At 36.4% G+C, this 15,042-nt stretch overlaps 1 non-coding gene across 1 annotated transcript; it reads left to right on the top strand.

Moving 5' to 3' along the window:
- The first annotated feature begins 287 nt into the window (after nt 1-287).
- Nucleotides 288-399, top strand: LOC128775146 (U6 spliceosomal RNA). The gene has a single exon (XR_008419797.1). It is a non-coding gene; the product is annotated as a U6 spliceosomal RNA (small nuclear RNA).
- The last annotated feature ends 14,643 nt before the right edge of the window (nt 400-15,042 follow it).

The following is a 15,042-nucleotide window of genomic DNA, read 5'->3' as shown; positions in this document are numbered from 1 at the left end:
AAGAAAGCTATCAGAACATCTATGTGTATAGTTAGGATAAAAAAATATAAAGAAAATAATAAATATTAAAAACCCAACCCTGTGAGGTGTAAATAACTCAGATGAAAGAGGAAATTATAACAGAGGTTAGGACATAATTCGGAACTTAATGAAAATATTACAAATAGAAACTTGTGGGGAGCAGAGCAGGCACACAGGGGAGGTGACCTCATGGCAGGTAACGAATCATCATTAGTCAAGATGTTCTTTAGCACCTGAGCCTCCCTGCTTTAAAAAGGAACCACCCAGTGCTCACTTCGGCAGCACATATACTAACATTGGAATGATACAGAGAAGATCAGCATGGCCCCTGTGCAAAGATGACGCGTAAAAAGGAACCACCCAAAGAGAAAGACTTTCGAAACCCAAGGCTCAGGGGTCTGCACAGCAACCTTAATAGGAGCTGTGAATCCAGAGCTCTTTGTAAACCTGACCAACCCATAATGGCTTTTGCACTGATAACCCTTTCGCTTTGGGCAACTTGGACTGGTTATCTACAGAGTGACGCTAGAGAATACAAAGAAACTCTAGGAAGCTATTGATAGGCACAGTTACACGAGGAGGAAAACATCTAAATGGTATTAATAGTGATGGATACCGAAGGAGCTTTGTTAAGGACTCTAACATCTTTGAATGAGTGTATGCACAGCACCATGCTTCTCATTCTAGAAAATGACAATGAGGAACGAGGTTAGCAGTTGGAACCAGGCCGCTAGAGTACATTTCATCCCTTCAGAGCAGCAGCATCGTTCTTTTTTCACAGCAAGAGCTTCTCAATTTTTTTCTTTTATTAAGTTCTTGTATAAAAGTGCCATGAGAATGAAAGTCATTTTTCGTTATTAAGTTTTATATACATAAAAAAAAAGTACTTAGTGCTGTTAAAAAGAAAAGGAAGAGAAAGAGAAAAGAAAAACTTGTGGCATCTTCTAAGCATTTAGGAGAAAATGCAAGTATTACCTCCCTTGCTTATATTAGGAAAGAAGAGGCTGAAAATTCATGAGCTAAGCTTCCAACTGAAAGAAGGACATAATAAAGGCAACATAAGAAATTAAGAACCATACCATGAGAAAATAAGGAAAGCCTAAAGTTGGGCTTCAAAGAGTGATAAAATCAGGGCACCTGGGTGGCTCGGTTAGTTAAGCAACCGACTCTTGAGCTCATGTCATTATCTCACAGTTCGTGAGATCAGGCCCCACATCAGGCTCTAGGCTGACAGCATGGTGCCTGCTTGGGATTCTCTCTCTTCCTCTCTTTCCCTCCCCTGCTAGCCCTATCTCTCTCAAAATAATAAACATTTTTTTAAAAAGAGTAATAAAATTGACAACTTAGGCAAGTTTGATTAGAAAAAAAGATGATGTAAACAATAAGAACTGTTAAAGTCCTATGCCTTGATTTTAAAATATTGAGAAAATTTGAATAATGTTATGTGCTAATGAATTTGAAAAGTTTTGATAAAAGGACTTAGAAAAAAATAGTGTAGTAAATAGGCTCAGCGAGATATATAAATCATGGTCATATAACCTTTAAAAAATTCAGTTAATAGTCAAAACTCTTCCCCACGAATAAAGCACCAAGCCCAGAGAGTTTTATTAGTGAGTTTTGTTAAACATTCAACAAGAAAAATTCCAGTTTCACATAAAAGAAAGCTCATTACCAAAATCTCATGGAAAGTACAGAAGTAAAAATTAAAACCAATCTCAATCATGAATATGCAAAAATATTAGCAAATTAAAAGCCATTAGATATTAAAAAATTGAACGTATCACACATCTATGTTTAACCCCAGGGATACATGGCAGTTTTACCTTTATAAATTACTTTGTATTTTTATGAATTCTAAAATGCCCACCATTGTTTTTTCTTAATTGTATCTTAAATTGGAATATTCAATGGATAGTTGTTTTTTCCTTCCTTATTGGAACACATAATGGTATGCTTTATAATTGGTGAAATCTTTGATTTGATCAAAAATTGTAATTTGTCACAGTAGATTAAAATCAGAATTGTATGATCGTGTAACTTGACACAGGAAAAGCATTTGACAAAATCCAACATCTATTTATGAAAAAACTTTTTGCAAAGGAGAAACAAAAGAATATTTATTTATTTATTTTATTTTAAAAATTTGCATCCAAGTTAGCATATAGTGCAACAATGATTTCAGGAGTGGATTCCAGTGATTCATCCTCTCACCCAGTGCTCATCCCAAGTGTCTTCCTTAATGCTCCTTACCCATTTAGCCCATCCATCCTCCCACAATCCCTCCAGCAACCCTCTGTTTGTTCTCTGTATTTAAGAGTCTCTTATGTTTTGTCCACCTCCCTGTTTTTATATTATTTTTGGTTCCCTTCCCTTATGTTCATCTGTTTTGTATCTTAAATTCCTCATATGAGTGAAGTCATATGATACTTGTCTTGCTCTGACTAATTTTGTTTAGCATAATACCCTCTAGTTCCATCTATGTAGTTGCAAATGGCAAGATTTCATTCTTTTTGATTGCCGAGTAATACTCCATTGTATGTGTATATACCACATCTTCTTTACCCATTCATCTGTCAGTGGACATTTGGGCTCTTTCCATACTTTGGCTATTGTCGATGGCACTGTTATAAACATTGGGGTGCATGTGCCCTTTCAAAACAGCATACCTGTATCCCTTGGATAAATACCTAGTAATGCAACTGCTGGGTTATAGGGTAGTTCTATTTTTGATTTTTGACTATCTACCTACCTAATCAATGCATCTAAGCATGAAAAGGAAATTAAAATTATAAGATGGGGAAAAAAGGAAACAAAACTCTTATTTAAAGATAAATTAATACCTGTAGAAAACCCAAGAAGATTCCATAGATGTATTTTGGAAGGGTTGTTAGACATGAAAACAATGTGCAATACAACAGCAACAAATGGTAGAAAAAAATACCCTCTGATACCATCTTCCGGGGTGCCTGGGTGGCTCGGTTGGTTAAGCATCCACATCTTGATTTCGGCTCAGGTCATGATCTCACAATTCATGAGTTTGAGACCCGAGTCATGCTTTGCATTGACAGCATGGGGCCTGCTTGGGATTCTCTCTCTCTCTCTCTCTCTCTCTCTCTCTCTCCCTCTCTCTCTGCCCCTCCCCACTTGCTTGCATGCATGCACGTGCGCCCACTCTCTCAGAAATAAATAAACATAACATATTTTCCATAGTATAAAAAATGATGTTTCAAGGAATAAGATACAACTAAAATGTAAGAGATTTAGGGAGAAATAGAACAAAAATTAAGGAAAAAATTGAAAACAATTTTAAAGTATTTTTTAAAAACCTAAAGAAATAAAGTAATACCATTTTTATGGAACAGAAGAGTCAATATTGTAAATATGTCAATTTTCCTCAACAGGTTTATAGATTTAATACAATTTTAACTAGGTTTTCAACTGAGATTTCTGCAGAAATTGACAAGTTATTTCTAAAATTTATGTGGAAGTACAAAATGTCAACAGAAATCAAGATACTTATGAGAAAAGATAACATAAGGACAGAGCTTGCTTTAATAATAATTAAGACAGCATATATTAGTACAGGGATGGACAAACAGACCAATGGAAGAGAACAGAGATATCTAACAGAAATCCACACACATAGGAAAATCTGATTTGTGACAAAGGTAATGTTACAAATCACTGGAGGAAAGAATAAACTGGTGTAGAACATTGGTTATATGTATGCTGTATATTAAAGTCATTGCCTATGGGGTTTCTTTTTGGGGTGATGAAAATGGTCTAGAGTTACATAGTCATGACAGCTCTGTGAATATACTAAAGACACTGAATTATATACTGTAAAAAGATTAATTTTATAGTATGTGAATTATATGTTAATAAAACCGTTATTTAAAAAAACCCATGTCAGGTAGATTGAAAACATATGTGAAGGACAAATTTTTTTGAAGACATTATAAGGAAAATATTTTTATGATGTCAAGATAGGAATTTTTAAAAATAGATATGAAAAGTTCACATCATAAAGGAAAATAACACAAAAATTACAGTAAGCAATATGTGTCAGACACTGTTTCAAACTTACAAATATTAACTCATTTAGGAAAGGTTAAACTCAACTGCATTAAAATTTAGAACTTCTGTTCATCAGAACACTCCATAAAGAGAAAATGCAAGCCCAACTTGGAAGCAGTTATTTGCATAATCTGTAACTGCACAAAGGGTTAGTATCTAGACTTTGTAAAGCCCTCCTATGAATTAATAAGAATCAATTGGAAAAAGATGAATAATGCATTAGAAAAACTACAAAACAGTCATTTCATAGTAGAGAAATGGCCAATAAAGAAGCAAAAAATGCTCCACCTCATTAGTAATCAGAGAAATTTGCATCTGGCTTTCTAGGTCTTTAGGAAGGTTCACTTTTCAAGGCAGAAAGACAAAACATACTTATTTTTTAATTTAATGCTTTGCTAGCTTGTTTTATAAATGTTATACATTTGGATATGTGGTCCATGGGTTTCCATGTATTCTTGACCAGAGCTACACGTTCAGGGCAAGCCTATAAATGTATGTTTATATAACCTAAAGAAAAGGAGATTCCAAAGGTAAAATTTAGGACAGTGATTACTCTCTGGTGGGAAAGGAATGCCATTTGGAAGGGCACAGAGGAACTCTTAAGGTAATGTAATAGTATTCTTGAACTGGGAGATATGTATTTAATAAAACAATAATGCAAACTATATTTAAAGGTCATGTTTTCAATAATAGGGTATAAATCAGCCCAGTTTTAAGCAAAATAGTATATTGTTTCATCTGTGTTTGAACTTAGGCAAAACCGGTTTGCTCTTAGCTATTGTTGGAAGAGGCTGTTCAATCTTCCTCCACGTGGAAGGACTAACGTTCTGTCCCCCATATTCCTCAAAAGTTCAACAGTAGGTAGACTTTAGAGAGACGAGCTTCCTGTTACCATGTCCCTGTTTCTCATCCTGTCTCTGCCTATTTGGGATTTTCTTTTCTTTTCCCTTCTGGTTGCTCAAGAAAGGCTTCAGGTGGTAGGAAAACTCCATTAAGGCACTGATGCTGCAGGTTGGATCTTCTGAGACCAAACAGATAGCAATCTTTCACCACAAGAGGGCAGTTTGACCCTGACTTTTGGTTCTATTCATGAAGTAGTTGGATGGGATGTTTTGTGACCCAGAGGGATATATGGGGATTAACTAGTTGGGTAGCAGTAACCACAAATTAGGATTCCCCTGGAATCCACTCCAAGCTAGTGTCCTCCTGGTGTTAATAATTTGAATGTGATGAACAAATGTTGTTTATTTTCACCTGAAAACAAAAGGGCAGGGACACAACTTCATGGCTCATCATGGATTAAGTACTAGCTTTAACCACAAAGGAAGGTATTTGAGCACTTATTCTGGATGGTAAATTATCTTTTATGTGCATGTTGTGTGTGTGTGTGTGTGTGTGTGTGTGTGTGTGTGTGTGTGTGTGTGTTAGACAGGCCACACATCAGAAATCTTGTACATGATATCTAAAGGGCAACGCTGTATGGAAAAGCAATGTAAAAACTACTTAAACATGGCCACTCATCAGTTGTGTGATCTTAGGCACGTTACCTGTGTCTCAGCACAACTGTAAAACAGGGGTAATATTACCAATTACCTCATGGGATTGTCATCAAGAGTAAATGAGTTTATACATGTTCAGTAGTCAGCATCATCCTCTAGGACATTTATGGTGTTTGTAGGAGCCAGACTAGTGAATTATATAGGGATATAATGGGAATCACAGTCCCTGTATCTTTTATGTCTTTAAGGGTAGCTTTAATTTCTGCCATTGTTCCAGGCAACACTGTATTTTATTTACAATATTTATAGTGACATAATATTTTTTCAAATATTCACAATATATGCTTTTATTCATAATATTGAATTTTTAAAAATGTATTATCTTGGCCAAGGTGGAGTGAGAGGGACAGTTTCAGAGCTTCCACTTGGCTTTTTCCACTTCCATAGCTCTTATGCTGTGGGCTAAAAACTAATGTGGAGGACACCTGGGTGGCTCAGTCGGTTGAGCATCGAACTTTGGCTCAGGTCATGATATTGCAGTTCATGAGTTTGAGCCCTGCGTCGGGCTTGCGGCTGTCAGCCTGTCAGTGCAGAGCCCGCTTCAGATCCTCTGTTTCCCTCTCTCTGCCCCTCCCCCACTTGCACTCTCCCAAAAATAAATAATATTAAAAAAAAAAAAGAAAGAAACTAATGTGGGAATTCTGCTAACTATAAAGTTTAGTGACCCGGAAAATGATCACTGGATGAGTCATGGAACCAATGGACCTACTATGAGATCTTGGCCAGGACACCATTTATTACTTATTATTAACTTCCCCAAGAGGGGAACCATCATAATGTTTTGGATCCTCTGGTATTAATGTCAAATTAGATCCTAGAGCCAATGTTCCTCAAAATGCCTTGGTATTTCTCTTTCCCTTGTATACAGTGACCTGACAAAATGCCCACGGGTCCCTTTGGATAAGTCTGGGAGAATTATCATAAACATTTGCTGTGGTATTATGAACCTAAAAGGGGGCTCAGGTTTGGAAATAGGGGAGAGACCAGGACTTTCTATTGAGGCAGATGCTCTCAGGAGTTTCATCATCCATCCACCCTTGGTTTCTTTTGATTTTATTGATTGAGCATTGCTGACCATTTTTCTTGTCCTTAAAGACCTCCATAGCTCTCTGAGTCAGGGTCCCCATTGTGAGCTACCCTGACTTTGCAGCTCATTATAATTGAGCCCATCTTGCTTCTGAGAGTTAAGCACTGCCACATGGCCCCTACTTTGTAGAGATCATTTCATTCCCATTCTAACAGGTAGCCCAGTTTGGTGCTAGTGTCCCTACCATCATCCTTAGCCACCAGTGTGCTAGCTGTGATGTGCTCACTTTTATCAGCTCTTATAAGAACTGACTGTTGTATTTTTAGGAATTTTATGAGACAGTTGTTAAACAGATGTTAAATGTTCTAGGACAGGAGAATGATCCTATATTGATAAATCCTTTCTTGTCCAACTTTATGTTCTATCTTCCTTTTTTAGTTTTATTCATTTATTTTGACAGAGCGAGTGTGAGGGGGAGGGGCAGAGAGAGAGAGGGAGAGAAGGAGAATCCCAGGCAGGCTCCACACTGTCAGCGCAGATCCAGATGCAGAGCTTGAACTCACAAACTGTGAGATCATAACCTGAGATGAAATCAGGAGTCAGATGCTTAACTGACTCAGCCACCCAGGTGCCCCTATGTTTATGTTCTTGATCCTGTACCCTCCTGTCATGTCCCAGTTCCATACATATTTTCTCAGCTCCTGCCAGTATACCTTAGTTAGGTCCTACAGCACTTTTTCCTCCTCAGCAGGTCTAGCACCTCCTCAGGTGTTATATTGACTCTAGTTTATATGGTAGCTGGGACATGAGGTGGCATTGACTCTAGTTTATATGGTAGCTGGGACATGAGGTGTCATTGACTCTAGTTTATATGGTAGCTGGGACATGAGGTGTGGGTATATACTGGACAGATGTGGATGGGGATGGCATGTGTCTTGCAAAGCAGACATTCTGCATCATTTTCCAGGGAGTAGGTAGAGCTGGCCTTCAATAGGGAGGAGTAGGCCCCTTGTGTGCAGACCCAGAAGAATCTGAGGATTTAAGATTTTCGAGTGCTTTGACCACAAAGTCCCCATTCCAAATCTTAGGGTCATTCCTTCCCCATCAATACCCTGATTTGCCTGAGTCAAGAATCAAGTAAGAAATCAATTCTTATCTTTTTCTGCCTTTAGAATATAAGAGCTGAGTGTCCACTACCAAGGAAGCCTTCTGGCTTTCAAGCTTTGCCTTATATTGGTAATTAATACCTTTAGCCTTTCATTTTTTCTCTCAATGCATTGATTGATAGCACTTAGCAACAACCATCATATTCCAGTTCTTCTTTCTTCTTCTTCTTCTTCTTTTATTATTTTTTTTACAAATTTATTCAGGCACAATTGATGATAATAAACTGTACTTGGGGAGGATGATAAGTGTTCACATACACATACACTCATAAAACCATTATCCAAGTCAAGATAAGATTTCCATTAGCCCCAGAAGTTTCCTCCTGCATCTTTTCAATCTATCCCTCCTTCCACCTCTATCCTCAGGTAACTTTTGATCTGTTTTTAGTTACTATAGATTAGTGCGTATTTTCTAGAAGTTTATATAAATGGAATCATACAGTATGTACTCTTTTTTCTCTGGTTTCTTTCATTCGGTATAATGATTTTGAGATTGCACAGGTTGCTGAGTTTATCAGTAATCCATTCTTTTTTACTGTTGAATAGTATTCCATTTAATGGATATACCAAATGTGTTTATTCTCTCACCTGCTGATGAATATTTGGGCTGTTTCTAGGTTTGGGTTTTTATGAACACAGCTGCTATATACAAATCTTTGTATGGACATATTTATTTATTTAAATTTATTTTTAATGTTTATTTTATTGAGAGAAAGAGACAGACAGACAGACAGGCAAACCATGAGTGGGGGAAGGGCAGAGAGAGAGAGAGGGAGACACAGAATCCAAAGTAGACTCCAAGCTCTGAGCTGTCAGAGCCGGATGTGGGGCTCAACTCATGAACTGCAAGATCATGACCTGAGCCGAGGTGGGATGCTTAACCGACTGAGCCACGCAGGCAACCCTGTATAACATGTTTTTATTTTTCTTGAATAAATATCTAGGAATGGAATGGCTGGAGTATTTGTTAGGTATATATCTAACTTCTTAAGAAGCTGCCAAACTATTTTTCAAGGCAATGTATGAGAGTTCCAGTTGTTCCACACCGTCACCAACACTTAGCAAAGTCTTTTAACTTTAGCTATTCTAGTAGATGTATGGTAGTAATAACTCCCAAAAGTTTCCTCATGCCCCTTCAAAATTCCTTCCTTCATCGCCTCCCTGTTACTATTTCCTGTGCCCAGGCAACCACTAATCTGTTTTCTGTCACTATAGATTAGTTTGTATTTTCTATAGTTTTATCTAAATGGAATCATACAGTATGTATTTTGGATAGTTTCTTTCACTGAGCATGATTATTTTGAGATACATCCGTGTTGCAGCATGTATCAACAGTTCATTCCTTTTTACTGCTGCATCTTATTCTATTGTATGGATATACCACAGTTTACCAATTCTTCTGTCGATGGACATTTAAATTTTTTTCCAATTTTTGTCCAACACAAATAGTGCTATGAACATTTATGTACAAGTGGTTGTATGGACATATGCTTTCATTTCTCTTGGGTAAATACCTAGGATTACAATGGATGGATCATTTAACAAGGGTATATTTAACTTTTTAAAACAATCTGCAAAACTGCTTTCAAAGTGGTTGTGTGGAAATAAGAATGAGAAACAAAATAAACACACAGAAAACCACATTTAATCTATCATTGGAACATTTAACAATGAGTAAAAATATGTATCTGCATTTTCAAAGAAACTCCTCTATATAAGACATTTGTATACATTAAGACATTGCGCAAACGTGTAAGACATTTTGATAATAGATGTTTGAAAATATTTATATCATTATAGGATTCTTTTTTTGCCAAAAAATGATTTATGTCATCTATAAAATAATGCTACCTAAACACTTAAAATATCTCTAAAACAAAACTATTCAGTCTATTTTTAAATCTTCCAAAAGGTTCCTTTTGGACCCAGTTGTTTCAAATATGACATTAACAAACTTAATGTTTGCAAGAACAACTTATTGATATCTGGGGAGATAAATCTACTACACAAATGTAAAAATATTTTTATAATAGGTTGATGGACTGATTTAGTAAATGTAGCTAACCCTTCAATTTGACTCATAATTCTTTGAGTCAAAATTTGTAACCGGAACTTCATATCACTTTATCCCACAGTACCAAACCAAATTTTACAGAAACAAAGCTATTCAGTTACATTTCTACTAAAATCTCTTTGGTGAAGGCAAAGAAGTGTTTTATTTACAATAAAATAAAACATTTAAGAACAGTGTTTAATTTGTATCTCATCCTTTCAAAATATCTATCTTTGGAGGTGTGACCTATAATGTCTAAAATGTATTACTATGGTACTATCTATGTACTTTATAAAGAAATAAATATGCTTATACCAGGGATATCAGCTCATTATTGCTTGGATGGGGTGTCCAATTAAAAGGTTTGCGGATCATAAGAGCACCTGGATGGCTCAGTCGGATAAGCGTCCGACTTCAGCTCAGGTCATGATATCACAGTCATGGGTTCGAGCCTCGCATCGGGCTCTGTGCTGACAGCTCAGAGCCTGGGGCCTGCTTCGGATTCTGTGTCTCCCTCTCTCTCCCTCTCCCACTCATGCTCTGTCTCTCTGTCTCTCTCTCTTTCTCTCTCAAAAAAATAAACATTAAAAAAAGTAAAATAAAAAGTTTGGGGATCACAGACCTATGTGATGATGAAACAACCCATATACTTAAGTAAATATCAGGTCATCTCAATGGCAACGTTTAGTCAAATTATTTTTCTAGGACAGTCCTCCTCTCAAGACAAAAACCTAGAAAGTGGTATTTTTAATCCAGGAGTTAATCTACTATATTATTATTAGAGAACAGTTTTTAAAGTGTGACCCACGGACCCCTGGGTCTGCAAAGTCGAAACTGTTTTCATAATAATGCTGACATTACTTGCTTTTCTACTCTATTGGCATTTGTACTGACAGGCAAAAGAAATGGTGGATAAAACTGCCGGAGCCTTAGCATGAATCAACTGGTCATGACGTTGTTTACTGTCTTACACTCACAGGAACACAAACAAGCCTATTTCATGTAAGAATGCCCTTCATGAAGCAGTAAAAATTAATTTCATTAAATCTTGACCCTCAAACGTATATCTTTTTATTATTCTGTAGGACAAAAAATCTCAAAGCACACATACAACACTTCTGCCACATATCCAAGTACTAAGGTTGTATCAAGGAAAAAGAACTTGTGCAATTTTTTTGACTTGTGAGCTCTACTAGCTGCTTTTTCCAGGGAACAGCACTTACTGATGACCGAGAGACAAACGATGGTTTTTCAGACTTAGGTAACTGGAGAGAGTGTCTCAAAAATGAATCAAGTAATCCTGTCACTTCAAGGAACACAACTGACAGCATTTGTTACCAATGATAAAATCTGGATTTTCCAGTGAAAATCCAGAAAGAATTCTGGAAAGCTTGTATCTTCCCCATGCGCTTGACAGCCTCCCAATACTTAAATATTTTTCTGATGTCTTTCTGATGAGATCAGTGGTGATTTAACAATTGTGACTTTTAAGTTTCTCAGGATTAACAGAAACCCATGGGGGAGGGGAAGGAAAAAAAAAAAAAAAGAGGTTAGAGTGGGAGAGAGCCAAAGCATAAGAGACTGTTAAAAACTGAGAACAAACTGAGGGTTGATGGGGGGTGGGAGGGAGGGGAGGGTGGGTGATGGGTATTGAGGAGGGCACCTTTTGGGATGAGCACTGGGTGTTGTATGGAAACCAATTTGACAATAAATTTCATATATTGAAAAAAATAAAAAATAAAAAAAATAAACTTGAAAACAAAAACAAAAAACAATTGTGACTTTTAAAAGACTGTTTAATGAAATGTGTTAATATATGGAAGATCCGAGTAGCTCAGCAAACCAAATTTCCCCCAAATGGCCAAAGTTTGATGTTACAAAATAATCTGTGGGTAAAATATCATTTGAAATGCAATGGATTTTAAAGTAATGCGGTTAACAAAGTTCATTGATAATGATTTTGGATTCCACATGCAAACTGACTTTTAATAAACTGCCACTTATTGATTCTTAGTACAGTATCAAAGAAGAATATCCATAATTATCTGAAAAGGCAATTAAAATACTCTTCCTTGTTCAAATTGCATATCCAGATTTTCTTCACATATTTCAATCAAAATGGCATACCAGAATAGTTTGAATGCAGAAACAGCTATGACAATCCAGATTTCAAAATCTTTCTGTTCTAATTATTTTTTTGTCTTGGAAAATATGGTTAATTTCCATAAAATCTCTATTCATATTTACATATGAGTTTATTATTTTTATTGCATAATAAATCCATACTTTACCAATTTCTCAGTTTTAATGGATATAATCTACATGACCAAGAGTTCTTTGGAATCCTCAGTAATATATTTTTTTAAATTCTTCTTAATGTTTATTTATATTTTGAGAGAGAGACAGAGCATGAGTGGGGGAGGGACAGAGAGAGTGAAGACACAGAATCCGAAGCAAGCTCTAGGCTCTGAGCTATCCACACTGAGCCCCATGCGGGGCATGTACCCACAAACCGTGAGATCATGACCTGAGCCGAAGTCGGATGCTTAATGGACTGAGCCAGCCAGATGCCCCCTAAATCCCCAATAATTTTTCAGAGCATAAAGGAGACTTGTGACCCAAAAGTGTGAGAACTGCAGTCTCCAAAGAAAGATAAGACAGCATGCTTTCCTTTAGTTTGCTATGATTGGTTAAGGGTAGAGGTAAAAAGAGAAAATGCTCACATCAGATAGTGATGGGATAGATAACACAATTAGTGGTTACATTTTTCTTTTTACCCTCTTCTCTTGTAGTTGAGGTCTGTTATGGCTTGCTATTTTCTGACAATATGGATAAACATTCTAAGTCACATAACCCTGCTGTGGGTGAAAGTGAAGCATTTCCTTATCAGTTATACAGACTATTTATATTCATCATGTTTATGGTTTCAGACCCAGAACTGGCTAAAATTGGAAAATTCATCTTACATTACAATTTTCTTTTTCCACAGCTAAAAACTTAAGAAAATACCTAGATACCATGGTCATATCTATGATGTTGAAGTTATGGTTCCCAACCCACAATGAAGAAATTGCTTATTGAAAACAAGTGCTTTCCAAAGAAAGATCCAGTAAGAGACTGAATATGTACTTTAATTTTAGTAGTGAGTTAAGCTTAACCCTGACATAGTATGCCCTCTCAGATGATGGCTTATTGTCCATGCTTCAGCAAATAATGTAGAACAGTACAGTAAATTTCTATCCTTCCTCAGAGCCCTGCTGGGAGAGATTTCTCCCTAACCCTGGCTGAGGCTCTCTATATTTATAAGAGGGATTAAATTTAATTCCCTTGATTTGTCCTTAGTATTTCTAACAATGGTTGATACATAGGAATTCAGACTTTTTCAGATTTGAGATGCAAGTTCAATGTCAGCCTTTTTTTCAGTTTGGCTAAATCAAAACAAAGGAATAGTTGCCAGCTAAAGCATACCATGCAGAATGCAGGACTTATATGGTGACTGAGCATTGAATTTTACTCCCACGATTTTGCTGGAAATTAGATGCAGCCACTGAAACTATCAGAAGCATGGGCTTTAGGTTCAATAGGCCTAAGTTGAGTTTAGGAAAGGTAGAATCTTACTAGGTAGTTTCCTGATTATTGCTGCAGGAACTTCCTGGTTGAAAGACCTTTGAAAAACTCTTTACTATTTGGAAGACACAAGACATAATGATTTGGAGCCTAGGCTCCAGTCTAGACATAATCCCTAGCCTAGGGATTTTGAACCCTGGCTATATCGCTTACAAGCCATGTGACCTTGATTAAGTTACATTGCTACTCTGTGTCTCAGATACTATCTCTATAAAATAAGAATAATGACCTACCTTACAGAATGATGTGGTTGATATGAATAATAAATGTAGCATTTATATTGACACTCAAAATTCTTATGAAGTCTTTTTTTGTTCGTTTAAGAAAAATATAGGCTTTGTATCACCAGTTACATTAATCATTTTTATTTACCTTCTAGAAAAAAGGATAGGAGTGTCTGAGGTACACCTTTCCTTTGAAGTGCTCTGAAGGGATAAACTGGTTTCAGCTTGTTGACTCTTATTACAGTGCTAAAATGTGTATAGTCTTTCATCAGTGCATATTTGAGAACCAAAACTTTTACACTTAGGAGTGTTGGTTCATTGGTGAAATGTTAGTTTCTCTTAATGAACTTCACCAAGGACATGTAATTCAGTATCCTTACTTATAAATCTGATCTTTAAGATCCATGCTCAAAAAAATAAAATAAAATCTTATGACCCAGCAATTCCACTACTAAGTATTTATCTGAAGGATAAAAAAATGCTGATTTGAAGGGGACACATGCACCCCTATGTTTATAGCAGCACTATCAACAATAGCCAAATAAAGGAAAGAGACCAAATGTCCACTGATTGATGAATGGATCTAGAAGATGTGGTGTATATATACAATAAAATATTACTTGGCCATCAAAAAGAATGAAATCTTGCCATTTGCAACGATGTGGATGGAAGTAGAGGGTATTAATGCTAAGTGAAGTAGTTCAGTCAGAGAAAGACAAATATCATATAATTTCACTCATATATGGAATTTAAAAAACAAAACAGATGAACAGAGGGAAGGGAAGACAGAATAAAATAAGATAAAAACAGAGAGGGAGGCAAACCATAGGAGACTCTTAAATACAGAGAACAAATGGAGGGTTGCTGGGGGGAGGTGAGTTGGGGAATGGGCGAGATGGGTGATGGACATTAAGGAGGGTACTTGCTGGGATGAATACCGGATGTTATATGTAAGTGGATGAATCACTGGGTTCTGCTCCTGAAACCAATACTACACTGTATGTTAACTAACTTGAATTTAAATGAATAAATTAAAAATATATATATTAAATCTTACTCTTTCCTCATTTTTAATTTCTTCCCATTTTCTCCTCACATTATGTGTTTTTCAGAACATCTCCCTTTTCCTTCTTAGTCTCTTACACACATATGCAAACACACATATTTACACACATACTTACACTCAGATAATACCACATTGATACCCATTGGGTGCATGTTCCCAAACATTTATATGAACTGTCCAAAATAGGCAAATCTATAGAGCCAGAAAGTAGATTAGTGGTCG

Source organism: Panthera pardus, unplaced genomic scaffold (assembly GCF_024362965.1).
Source record: "Panthera pardus isolate Hobbes unplaced genomic scaffold, ASM2436296v1 HiC_scaffold_6, whole genome shotgun sequence".
Classification (NCBI taxonomy): domain Eukaryota; kingdom Metazoa; phylum Chordata; class Mammalia; order Carnivora; family Felidae; genus Panthera; species Panthera pardus.
This window is presented reverse-complemented; position numbering and strand designations above follow the sequence as displayed.